The sequence below is a fragment of the Triticum dicoccoides genome, chromosome 5B (assembly GCF_002162155.2).
Source record: "Triticum dicoccoides isolate Atlit2015 ecotype Zavitan chromosome 5B, WEW_v2.0, whole genome shotgun sequence".
In the NCBI taxonomy this organism is placed as follows: Eukaryota; Viridiplantae; Streptophyta; class Magnoliopsida; order Poales; family Poaceae; genus Triticum; species Triticum dicoccoides.
Window position 1 is genome coordinate 52932839 of NC_041389.1, and position 14343 is coordinate 52947181.

A 14343-nucleotide genomic window follows, 5' to 3' on the forward strand; every position below is an offset into this window, starting at 1 on the left:
TTTGGCACTCTTGATATAAGGGCCAATTTCATCATTTAGTTTAACACTAACGTGCCATCACGTAGGATCTGAGATACCCATCCACACCACTTGGTATTGAACCCCCGCTTGACATGTCAATCGAGGAGGAAGTCCCAAGACCTTGTCGTAAGCTTTTTCAAAATCCAACTTAAGGATGATACCAGTTTGTTTTTTCACATGAGTATAATGCATGATCTCATGTAGCGATAAAAGTCCGTCCATAATGTTCCTCCCCTTTATGAAGGCATTCTGCTGAATGCTAAAAAGCTTGGGGGCATAGATACTAGCCCTCCTATCCATGACTTTTGTAGTTAGCTTATAAGGGCAACGCAGCAAGCATATAGGTACTGTTGTATTTTATTCGCTGCAGAAGTTTTGGGCAAAAGGGTGATAATACCATAGTTTAAACGCTGCACACCTAATTTTCCCTCATAAAACCACTCAAATAGTCTAAAGAGATCTGCACATACCACCTCCTAACAATGCTGGTAGAATTCAACGGGAATACTATCGGGACCGGGAGCACGATTAGGTTCCATAGCAAAAAGGGCAGATTTAATCTCCTCCAGAGAAAATGGTTTGGTCAATTCCTCATTATCACAAGGAGACAATTTTTCATCATCAGACCACAAAGAGGCATCAATACTACAAATGTTGCCAGGAGCAGGGCCAAAAAACTCCTTGTAGAAGTTAGTAGCATGTGATAACAAGTTCTTAGTCCCCTCAATAGTAACCGAACCACATTCGAGGGAATGCATCGTGTTTTTTCTACGTCTCTCGTTGGCAACTTTATGAAAAAAGCGGGTGTTGTTATCACCCTTCAAGAGCCATCTCTCATTGGAGTTTTTATGCCAAAAAAGCTCCTCCTCCAAATACATATTATACAAATCCACTAGAATATACATTTTCCTATCTTGGGCCTCCCCACATAGATCACATTGTTCCTCCAGAAGCTCCAACTCCTGGAGTTCTAGTCTAAGGAGATTTTTCTTGATTCTGGTATTACCAAACTTATTAGAGCCCCGGCCTTTAAAGAACTTCTTGATCCTTTTCAGTTTGATATTCAAAATATCAATAGGATCATCAGAATATACAGGTTTGGCCCAAATATCAGTAACCAGAGGCAGGAACTCAGGATTTTGCAACCATGAGTTATAAAATTTGAAGCATCTATTGCCCTGGCCCTCGATGGTGCCACCCCCCCCCATCCAGGAGTAAGGGATTATGGTCTGAAAGGTCCTTAACCAATTTTACCACCAACACTAAAGGATACAAGTCTTCCCAGTCAGACGACATTAACACCCTATCCAGCTTTTCAAGCGTGGGATGCTCTTGCTTGTTAGACCAAGTAAAACAACCACCCGCCATAAAAATCTCTCTCAAACCAAGCAAATGAATTATAGCATTAAAAACATCTGAGAAGTGAGATAAAGGGGTTTTTTATTCTTCTCTCCACAATGTCTAATGATATTAAAATCCCCACCCACTAAGTAGGGAGTATTGATCCTGTTGCAGAAGGAAGACAACTCAGCTAAAAATTCAGGTTTATTCTCATCGTGAGCTGCTCCATAGACAACCAGCAAGGCCCACTTACACTTTTTGATCTTGTCATATTGATTGATCTGAAGAATATACCTTCCACAGATAGTGTCCAGAACCTCAAATTTTTCTAACCTGTCAAGCTGACATTGTATAATCGGGAAGCATTTGTGTGCGTGTCTTCACCATGAAAAGCTCCCCGCGTGACTGGACTAGGTGTTGGCTAGTGGTTTCGTCATCGGCACCAATAATATGTGACCAGTTTAGATAATTGAAGTTCTTTTCAACGTCATCGTCATCGTTTGCCATTGTTGGCCAGTCCTGATCAAAATCATCGACCACCTCATTGTGAGTCGTAGCTGCCAGGTCCATTGCCGCCTCCATCTTCTCCTCGACATCTGGAGACACATCATCATTTGCGACCTCTTACTCATCATCCTGCTCCCCCACAACATCATCATCATCATCATCGTCATCATCATCACTTTCTCTATAATCGTCATGAGAATCAGACGCAGGCCACCAATCATAATCTTCGTAATCAGGCGGTTATCGAATCACACGCGTTTCAATGGTAACCACGGGATTTCCATCATAATCCAACCCTAGGTCAAAGGGGATGAGATCCCCCGCCTCGGTGATGTCATAGAGTTTGTCTCCAGAGAAGGCAATGTCAATGATATAAGCATACGGAGCTACTCGTGGTTCTGCTAGCAGACATACATCCTTTCTGGGTAGAATCACGATGAGCGGATGGTCCTCGTTGGTGGTGATGACGGCCATGAAGTCATGGGTGGTGGACCGCATCCGGAACTTGAGGATGTGGTAGGCTCGGTGATGGACTGTGTCAAGCTTGGTTAGAGGAACATACTCGAGAGAGAAAATATTGTGCAAGACATAGTTGTGAAAGCAGTACGGTTCTACTTCGTCTTCCCGGACGTAGATGAGGGTCCGCTCGTAGATGCCAAGGAGTAGCCACTCGTTGGCGGAGCCACATCATCGTGCATTGTCGGGCACGGAGTCGGGGCATTCCCATCTGCTGCCATTGATGGGAGTGGTGAATTCGCCATCAAGGAAGACGATCCATGGTAGCTTGGCCGCCTGGGGGCCATGGCGTCGCACGGCGGCATGCAATGAACAGCACATGGCGCGGGCAGACGAGGCTCCTCTGACGTACTGCAGGGCGCAGTTGGGCCACTGACAGGTGGGCCCGAAAGCAAGTTGGCCCACCTGTCAGTGACCCAACTGCGCCCTGCAGTACGTCAGGGGAGCCGAGTCCGGCGCGGGCACGGGCGCGGTCGCCTGGGTAAATGAGTTCGGCGATGACAAGGTCCAGGAGATCTGGGGAGGTCGGCCCACGACGCTGCCATGAGAATAGATGGATTGTTTTATCAGAATTAGAGCATCTCCAACGTGTGCGTAAAAATTTTGCGCGTTAAAATAGTTTTAGCGCGCCAATGTAGCACTTTTAGCGTGCCGGACCCAACATTGATTTAGCAGATGCCTAAAAACACGCGGCCAAAAAAACATGCAGTGTAAATTGTGAAGCGCGCGCAATTCGGCGCCCCAAATTTGCAACTTTTGATAGTGTTTTTTAGCGCCTGTCCAATTTTTTTTGTGCGTGCACTATTTTACAGTTTCTGCTGGAGCTGTCCAGCATCCAATAAACCCAATTTTTAGTGTGTGAAGCAGTTTTTATGCGCATGTTGGAGATGCTCTTAGTGATGGGATTGCCGAAAACGGAGTATCGTATTTACCGTACGTACACGCAGAGAGACAGAGGCATGCACGTCGCCGCCGGCTGGCAATCTCTTGTACTAGTCGTTTTCCTCATGTCCCTGGCGGCTGGAACCCTAGCCGCCGCCAGGAGAGCCCAATCTTCTAGCGCCGTCCTCCGGCGTCACCCCTTCCCGGCAACCTCGGTCGTCGGTGATGAGGGAGGTCGCCGGATCCACGCGTGTGGATTGTTTTTACTCCCTCGTAGTCTAGATTTTTAGGTTGTGCGTCGTCTTTATTTCGGCGGCGACGATGACAGCGCTGCATAAAGATTCTTCGGATCCTTCCTTGACAAGGCCATCGGTCCTATGGTTGGGGGCGGATTTAGAAACCAGTCTGTTCAAGCAAGGATGGCATGGCGGCGGCGACATCCTCATGGTGGACCTGTGTCCTTGGGGCTCCGCCGTTGCGACGGTGTTTGCTCCAGCGTCGGCGCGGAGCTTGGGAGGTAGTCCAGGAGCGGGTGCAGAATATGGTCTGCATCATCGACATCTGGAAGACAGAACATGTGTTGGGTTCATGGTTCGTGGATGGCAGATATGGTTTCCTTCTGCGACGTCTTCGTCGCGGCGGGGTGCTAAATCTGGAGTTCGATGGCGTGTCTGGGTGTTGCCCCGGTCTGATTCGTTCAACGGTAAGGGCTTCACTTTTGGTGAGCCACCTTGGAGATCCGCAAAGCTGCATATCAGCGATGGAGCCACGTCGAGCTCGGGTGAGGAGGTGATCCATCATTCTTTTCTTCGGTGGCTGCTGTTGTGGTGCCGGAGGCAGGTGATAGGCGTTGGTGTCAAGCTCAGAGATGATCTGATATCTTTTCAGTTTTGTCATGTCGGTCCTTACGTGACTTGTACTTTAATCTTTATGATATGAATGAGACACGTATTACCATGCAAAAAAAAATCTCTTGTACTAGTCCATGCGAAAAAAAATCTTGTAGCAACGGTAGTTTCCTTTTCTTTTTTGCGGGATTACTAGTAGTAGTTTCCATTGAGAACGTCCTCCACCTAACGCATGCATGATTTCTTCACGTACATATAGTACGATTAATAATAAACTTATTAGGACGCGTCTAGTGGGCGGCCGGCCGCCCTGGGATCGCTAGCCAGCGGCCACCCGAAAAAAGGAAACAACCTGGTCCCCCCTCGAGCGAAAAAGAGGAAACAGTCCACCTGGTCCCTGCCCGTCGGAGCCAAAAAGGCAACTGCCCCGCCCACCAGCTGGCCGCGGGATCACGTGCACCCTCCTCGCCAAACGTGCACCCTCCTGGCCGTGGGATCACGTGCACCAGCTGGCCGCGGGATCTGCCCAGGTTGCAGAATCCACGCCATCTCTCGCCCCCACGCCTCAGCCCTACCGACGCTGCCTTCTTCTTCTTCTGCACGCCAGAAACAGATCCAAACGCAATCGCCCCCAGCCCTTCTTCCTCCTCCTACACAGCCGCCATGGGAGCCCCAAAGTAGAAGGAGCTGCTTCAAGATCTAAAGGGCAGGGTGGTTAGAGCCATACCAGGCAGTAAGATCGAGCAGGTAAGCCCCCTCTGCACCTCTTCGCTTCCCCCTTCTCCATGGATCCATGGAGAATCTGCTTCAAAAAAGAGGTGAATCTGGCACATCACACCAGATGTTAAACATGCTGGATGTGTTAAACATGCCAAAAACTACCACCTGGATGTGTTAAAAACAAGCCAACTAAAAACGAGTTATCTGGCCAATTAAAACATGATTAAAAGCCAACTTCTAGTTATTATTTGCAAAATGGACAGAAAATTGACTGCCCAATGCTTTGTTGAACATGTGCAACGAAAAATTCATAAATGTGCAACTAAACATGCATCCCAGCCAACTGAACATGTATCCTGGCCAACTAAACATGTATCCTACCAACTACAAACATATATCTGGCAATACATGTTTCTGAGTGAACACTTTGGAAAAAATGTAGTATATGTGAAAATAAAAAACATGTTTTCTGGCCAACTAAACATGCATGTTGGCCAAAAACTGATGACCAACTAAGACATCTATTCTAGGCAACTAAGACATATATTCTAGCCAACTGAATGCATTAACTGTCCAACTGAACATGCATGTTGGCTACAAAACTGAAAAAATGCAACCTGGCCAGCTGAGACATCTATTCTAGCCAACTAAAAGCATTGAATGTCCAACTGAATATGTATGCTGGCCAAGTGGAAATCCTGGAAATTGAGACGTCTATTCTAGCGAAAACCAGAAATCTGTAGTGCAACAGGAAAAACATAGGAACTTTTGTCCATGGCTAATGAAGCCACAAACCATATTAACATTTCACACACAAATCTTGTCCCACGCATATATTCTGGTCCCACACCTATTGCAAACCATATTAATATGTTCAAATATACCAGATCTAGAAACATAAACGGCGATGAAAAACATATAACTATAATCTGTCCTCCAATTCTTCTTTCTTCTTTCACCTGGATTTTCCTTCTCAAATGTAGCATCCAATTATGTGCAGAAAAATCTGAAAAGAGCTCCTTGCGAAACGGAAACCTACAGATCATTGCAACAAAACAAAAAGGGAAAAAGGGTAAGAAAAACTCTGTAGCAAAAAGAAGTCATGCTCTTGCCAGTTATTTACTGCAAACTGTGCAACTAACATAACAACTCTGTGCAAACAAAAAAATTCATAACTGTTATAATAAAAGATTATGCTATGGTCATGTTGCTTTTAGGTTGTTTTGAAACACAGTTTTTCTGTGGTTACCAACTGATGGCATCAATTTCTTCTTTTTTTATATGTGCAGGGAGTGTGTGGCAGCATCCAAAAACAAGGAAAAAAATGCTTGATCTCAATGAGTTGCCTCCAGATCTCAATGAGCTTCCTCATGATGTGGATCAGCAGCAACCCAGCATACAACAAGGAAACTGCACAGAAAATGGTCGATCTGTTTACTACACGCAGGCAAGTCGTGATGGTAACCCTACGGGCCATGACAATGTGGCAGGCCAGTCATCAACCCGTGGTGCCCCTGTAGTGATGTCTTTGCAGTCAGAGAGCCATACTCTTGATGACACAGGAACCGAGGCAAATGTTCCTGGTCCAACCAGGACTGAGCTAGAAGCTGGGGCTTTTGACAGAGTTGTGCAAGTAGAAGAAGGAGAGGATGAGGCTGGTTCTCAACCTATGGAACCCTATGTTGGCATGAGGTTTGACAGCCTTCAAATTGCTAAGGATCACTATAACAGTTACGCACTACGGATGGGTTTCTCTATCAAGATGAACACCTCTAGACGGACACCCCGCACCAATGAATTGATAAAACAACAGTTTTGCTACAACAAGTTCAAGAAGCCCAAAGCTGATGATGGAGGAGCTGAGGCTCCTCCTTACCTGGACCCTATTCCAGATCCAACATCTGTTAACAGTGATGAGGAGATGGAAGAAGAACCTCCAATATTTGCTGAAGAGGATGCTGGTACTAGTAAGAAGAAGAAGAAGCGCAAACGTGAGACAATAAAGCAGACTGAATGCAAGGCGAAAATGTTGGTGAAGCTGATAGATGGGCGATGGGAGGTGACGCACTTTGTTCGTGACCACAATCATCCGCTCGTGAACAAACCTTCATTGTCCAAATACTTGAGATCCCACCAAGGCATCTCACCTGATGAAAAGGAGTTTCTGCGCATCTTGTATAACTGCAACTTGACTACAGGTGTGGTGTTTTTCTATATCCCTTGAAGAATTAAGTTTCCCTCTAGGCAGTCCAGTGTGCAACTGTTATGGTACTACTGTGCAACTGAAATGGCTTAACTATGCAACTGCTGTCCAACTTCCCATGCTTTTTATATATCACTTTGGGTGCTTCTTGTGCAACTAGATTGTCTTTACTGTGCAAATACACAATGTCCTGTATGCAAAAACTGCAAAATGTTTTTAAAAAGGTGCAGCTAGGTGTCCATTTCCTGTGATTATCTTCTGTGCCAACACGTGTCCTATTACTGTGCAGCTGGATGTGCGCATTTGTGCAACTAAAAAAAGGATATACTGTTTGTTTTTGTATTATGCAGGACGAATGATGCATGTAATGGCAGAGTTCTATGGATCTGAGATGATGGTGCCGTTCGGACCAAAGGCAATAACAAATCTTTGTACAAGTTTCCGTAGAGATGACACAAAGGAGGGTGATCTGATTGAGACAATTGCGCACTTCAAGGATATACAAAAAACCGATCCAGACTTCTTCTATAAGGTGAAATATGATGAAGAGGACAGAGTTGTCAACATATTTTGGGTGGACGGCTTAGCTCGAAAAGCTTATGTGGAGGCGTACCACGATTGCATATCGTTTGACACCACCTACATGACCAACTTGTACAATATGCCGTTCGCGCCCTTCATAGAAATAAACCGACATGGCCAATCTTTCATGCTGGGTTGCGCGTTTGTGAGGCAGGAGTTGGCATCGAGCTTTGATTGGGTCTTTGGAGCATTCCTAGAGGCTATGGATGGCAAACCTCCTGACAACTTCATCACCGATCAGGATGGTGCGATGAGGCAGTCAATACAGAGCATCTTTCCAACCACCGTGCACCGTTGTTGTCGATGGCACATCATGAAAAAGGCTCAGGAAAAGGTTGGTTGGTTGCTGTGCCGGAATCCAGGACTCTCTGATGATTTCAACAAGTGTGTTGACTTCAGCTTCACTATAGACGAGTTTGAGCAGAATTGGGCTGGGTTAATGATCAAGTATGAGGCTATGGCACACACGCACTTTGAGAAGTTGTACGAATACAGGTCAACTTGGGTGCCGTGCTACTTCAAACACAGGTTCTTTCCCTTCCTCCAGTCTACACAGCGTAGTGAGGGGTTCAACGCCGTCCTCAAAAGATATGTGAACCCACACAACTCAATGTTGAACTTTGTCAAGCAATATGAAAAAATACAGAACCACATCCTTGCCAAGGAAGGCTGCAATGATTACAGGACACGACACCTTGAGATTGAGTTGTGGTCCAACTTCCCAATAGAGAAGCAAGCTTACAAAACCTATACTAGAGACCTTTACCGCAAGTTTAGAGAAGAGTTTGAGCTGATTGGACGTTATAATGCATTCCAAGTTGGTGCTGATGTGTTTGAGCTCAGACCAAACCAGGAATTTGTTGCGAAATATGGTTCTCGAAACTACTTGGTGCAGGCAAGGGTGGAGGAGCGTTCCTATTTGTGTGAGTGTTGTAAAATGGACAAGGACGGCATCCTCTGTTGCCACATCCTCAAGGTGTTCACCCATGTTGGCGTTGATGTCATACCGGAAAGGTACCTGCTAAGACGGTGGACACCTACTGCTGTACCTAGTGCGCCAAGGACTGGTTATGAGAAACCGGATGAAATGCCTCCTCAATCAAAGAAGCAGATAAGGGAGAGGAACATGATATACGATTTTCGGAAACTAGCAAAGTTTGCGAGTGGTTCTGATCCAGCACAAGCTATTGTATACAAGCATATGCGTGCAGCACGTACCGAGATCGGCCACCTGAACAAGTCCAAGAAAATGAAAAAACCGACTGCTGCAACGGGGCCATCAGATGATGGCAACCCTCGAGGACCTCCTCCACCTCCAGGCAGCAATCAGGGGGCTCATCATCCAGGTAATTACCTGCCCCAACTCCTGATCTAACTAGGTGTGTAACTTCAGTTGCACACATCATTGTGCCCAGTTGCACACACCATGGTAGCCACTTGGACAAGAACATACTGCCTAGTTGCGCACGCTGTGTTAGTTCACGCATCAAAGATAACACAGCTAACTTATTTTTTCCAGTTATGCATATGTGTGATGTCAACACTCAAGGACCTCCTCCCCCTCCTGGTTGTACACGAAATCCTCCGCCGCCTCCTCCCCCGCATGCTCCTCCCAATGGCCCTACAGGCAGCACTCAGGGGGCTCGTCGTCTAGGTAATTACCTTCCCCCAACTCCCCATCAAACTAGGTCTGTAACACCAATTACACACATCATGGTGCTCAGTTGCACCGAACAGGCTACCTAGTTGCGCATGCTGTGTTAGTTCGAGCATAAAAAAGATAAACACAACTGACTTGTTTGTCCTGTTCTGCCTATAGGTGTTGCCAACCCTCAAAGACCTCCTCCCCCGCCAGGCCCAACTAGCAGTGCCCTTTGTGCTACTCCCAATGGACCTACAGGCAGGACTCAGGGGGCTCATAACCCAGGTTAGTACCTTCACCGACTCCAAAACAAAAACTAGGGTGAGTGACTTTAGTTGCACATATCATAGTGCCCAGTTGAACAGAAACATGCTGCCTAGTTGCGTGCGCTGTGTTAGTTTGAGGATCAAGCTAAAAATCTAACTTGTTTTTCATGTTCTGCCCATAGGCGACTACAATCCAAGTACCATGACAGGCCGTGCTACTGCAGGTGTTTTTTTCAACTTAACTTGCACACAGCAACCAGTTAGTTGCACAAAAATGTACTGTGTGGTTGCACAGAACATCAGTGCCGGTTGCACAATAACAAAAATACTAAACTTTTTATATGATTATTACACAGGTGATCGTGACGGTCCTACTGCCCCGTTGGAGGCTGCATCCCATGCACAAGCTTCTGATGATTTTGTGCCCAGGGATCCTCCAAGGTCTACTACAAAGGGTAGGGCAAAGAGTCGACGGTACAAATCGGCGCTGGAGCTACACCCAAAGAAGAAAAACAAATGCAGCCAGTGCCAATCTACAGAGCACACTGCTGGTGTGTGTCCACAGAGGCTCCTATGATTCTGTTTCCTCATTTGTAACTTTGGAACAAAAAAGGAAAAATAATGATGTCTTTTTTAGCAATGTTGGGACCAAGTGGACACATTCAGCATCTATGATTCCTCTTTATCTAATTTATGCTGCTTGAATTAGTTCATGCACTGTGTAAAAAAAAGTTGCTATTTGTGCCTTTGTTGGCAACTGGTTAAATATTTAGTTGTTGAACAATTGTATATCCAGTGCTCCTAATGTATCAACAAAAGTGATGACATTGAGTTGCAAACGCAATTACTAGCAGTGTGCAACTACAAAATCTACTTAATAAAATTGTACAAACCAGAAACTTCCTCCATGGAGCAGAAAAAAATAGTACTGACCTACTCCTTGTCGTATCTCAGCAACTTCCTCCATGGGGCGGTGTTGTGCACGCTGGTGACCCAATCATACGTCAGCTTCTTCCTGATGTTGAGTACTTCCTTGGGGTCGTAGTTGGGCAGTTGGCTACCATTCCACTCAGTGGCGTTAAGCAGCGCGAACAACCCACACTCATTACTGCAAAAAATGGGCAAAAAAAATTGTCACATAAAATTAAAACCAAAAAAAGGTAATGCACTCTGTGCAACTACTTATGTCCTATTGTGCAACTGCTTGTGTTCTACTGCAACTCATTATGTGCCACTTTGCAACTACTTACGCGCCACTCTGCAACTAGCTAGATAATCCATTAGAAACTCATAAAAATGATAATACAGATTGAAGACTAGTACTGTGTCTTAAAAATACTAAAGATTGCACATGTAGAAAAATTTAAAAACTACAAAATGATTGTATTTGATTGAGAAGGAATGAAATGCTTATTGTCTTACTTGCCAAGCTGCTTCGGTACGTCAATGTCAATAATCTGGAAGTGCTCGATGCTGAACTTTGGGTAATGCTTCCTCCATAGCTGGCGTACTGCCCCCGCAATGGTAGAGGCGTTGTTCATCAGCTCAATGTTATCCAGCGTCCTGCTTGAATCAAGAACTTCGAAGCGTCCGTCCCTCAAGTTGACACTGAAGACCCAATAATGCCTCCCTCCGTCCTTATCGGTTACATCTACGCACTCGAGCACTGGCAGCATGACCTGCAAGCGTGAACGATTTCAGACACAAATACAAGATGTAGCTAAGAAAAACAGTAAAAAGACTTTGTCAAGTTAAAAACGGGTTGCAACAAGTATCTGCCAACTAACAGATGTGTCATGTGCAACTGGACATGCTGTGGGTGCCAACTAAAAAAAGATTGATGATGTGGGCACAACACTCACCAAGTCTTTCTTGTCGAGACGGTTCTTGTAATCAAACTTCTTGTTCATCTCATCCACATTGTGGATCCCTTGCTGTAATTTTATCTGCAGAGATTATAAAACATGGCTCAAAACTCCTTAGTAGGTGAAAGGCCTCCCTCAAATGGTCAACGAAAAGTGCTACAGAACAAAGATGAGGGTAAAAAGAAGGTTTTGGAAAAACTTACAGAAAACCTCAGTGGCATAACAACCTTCTTTGACCCTTCTGGTAAGTTATCCGTGATGTGTAAGATTCCAGTCTCAATAACAATTTTTGACAACCATTGAACCGGCTTCATCGAATCAACTAACTCCTTTAAAGAAATGTAGAAAGCACCATACCTGATTATCTCAGGGCTGATTTTTTTTGAAAGCAATAAAAAGACAAGTTAGCTCGAAGGGTCACAGCAGCAAAAAAATGTGCATGAAAATGAAAAAAGAACAGTGTGCAACTAAAAGCCCTGTTCTGTGCAACATACTATGCTTTCTGTGCAACTAAGTGGCTGGTGCTATGCAACTGAAAAAGATATGTATGAAGGCTGTGGGGATTTAGTTTACCTGGTAGCTCCATCATTTGCTCCTTTGTGATGCCTGACCCAATACAAGAGGGCAGCGTAAAGCTTGTTCACTACCTCATTGGTGCTGAAAGTCTTGTTCTTGTTGTAGTCGATGAATGGAGACCTTTGAGATGCTGCAGGCCTTCTTACCCTCCTCTGTCTTCGTGCAAGAGGTGGCCCCGAAGAACTGCTCGTGCCAAGTTCTGGTTCTGCGCATATCGGGGTGTGGCAATTCTCTGGTGAACCAACATCTAGTTCTTGAGATATTGCCTTGCCAGCATCAGCAGCATCACATCCTTTATTCACAGCTGCTGGGTCTAACTCACACTCATCGATGCTAATCACACCGGCTTCCGCTGTATCTACTGCTGGAGCAGGTGCTGGAGCATCACCATCTATGCCGAGGTCAAAAGATGGTGCATCACAGAACCCGTCACCATGATAAGAGTTTGATCTTCGTAAGGGTTCAAGGACCAGGGCATCTCCTTGCGGCACAAACATGGGTGCATCATTCACTGACTTGGTTCGCAATAGTGTTGTAGTTGGCGGCCTTCGAGGCTTGCACCTACTTATAATGTCGAACACCTCCTCTTGTGTTAATGGTTGCTGAAAGACAACTCTTGGGGACGGCACTTTGATAGTTGGATCACCTCCTTTTGTGTTTGGCATTGAAGCATCTCTATCAGTAGGCACCTTGGGACTTGCAGTTGCAGTGGTGCCTTCCTGACCAGCTGTGGTGGTTTTGACTATGACCATACTGCTAACTGACACATCAGTTGGCACACTGGTATCTGTAGTTGGCATCTTTCCAGTCTGAGTTGGCAGCAACCTGGCAGAACTTGGCACCCCTGCATCAATGGCTGCGGCTCGCAGCTCTCTCTCGTCTCTGAACCCCAAATCTTTTGTGGCATGTTCCCCCTTTGCGCCCCTGGCAAACTTGACAATCTTCTGCTTAGGTGGTTTTGGTGGGACTGTTGAAAGGGGAGTCTTCCCCTTGATCTGTTGAACTTCTCTGACATTGGTTGGCTCTTTGCTCACTACTGTTGGCATATCAGTTTGAAGCACAGCTTCCTTGACCATATTTACTTCAGCATCTTCACTCACCATCTTCTCCTTGGTTTGAGGCAACTGCAGATTCTTCTTCATTGAAACTGCTTTACACTTCTGGACCACGTGAGGGTTTGCCGTGGATGCTGCCTTGCTCTTGCTGGAGCTTAGGTCTAGGAGCTGCTTTAAATATTCCTTGTATTTTTGCTTTAAATGAACCCAGTCAAGACCCTTCCCTGCTTCCTCCATGTCAATTTGATTCTTTTCAGCATCAGTTGATAAGAACAGGCTCTTGTCAATGGCAAAGTTGATCTTCTCACACATATCTTTGTCGCTGAAATCTGGCACGGGAAAGGTGGTTGGCAAAGCTGGCTTCAAGTTGCAGAGCTTGAACATATCAATGCTTCCCTGAGACTCTGCTTCGTCATTTTTCTTTGACTTTGGCAAATCCTTGTCTTTCCAGCAAGTCTTGTCAATCAACAACTGTAGTGTGCTCCTGCTACTCAATGAATTGCTGCTGCTCGCAGGGGTGGCGTGAGTGCTAGTCCTCCTGGATGTGTTGCCACCTGTACCACCAGAACCAGGAGCGTTGTCATCATCATCATCATCGCTGCTGTCGCTGCCTCCATTGGATCCCCCTTTATCATCGCCATAATCATCCTCGTCTTCTTCATCCTTGTCTTCTTCCCTCCCACTGCCATCAGCTGCTGCGCCTTTGTCTTCTCCCCTCTCACTGCCATCAACTGCTGCCCCTTTGTCCCCGTCCCCCTCTCTGGCCTCACCTTCTTCTTCCTCCTCCTCTGCATCACTATCTTCTTCCTTGTTCTCCTCCTCTCCTTTGTCCTCTTCTTGTTTGTCCTCCTCCTCCTCCTCCTCCTCCTCTTCCTCCTCATCCTCCTCCTCCTCTGCATCTTCTTCATTGTCATCCTCATCCTTGTCCTCCTCCTCTGATTCATCCGCATCTGTCTCCTCATCGTCGTCAGCATCTATCGCTGCTCCCATTTCCTCATCTTCTTCTGAATCATCCTCAACAAATTCTTCTTCTTCTTGTATAGTTGACCGTCATCTCTTTCTTTTTGGAGCACGGCGTGATGCCCCAGTTTGCATTGATGGCTGTTGTACGTAAGGATCAATATCTGGTTCCTCGTCATCAATCTTGGCAACTTCTTTAATGAAGGTGCCAACCTGTTCAGTTACAGCCTTGCATAGCTCATTGACCACTTTCGCAATTTTTGCCTTTTTCTGCATCAACACAAAAAAGACTCAGTACTGATTCAGTTAGAAAAAATAATAAAAAGTAACAATGTCTGTAACTGACCATGATGTGATAA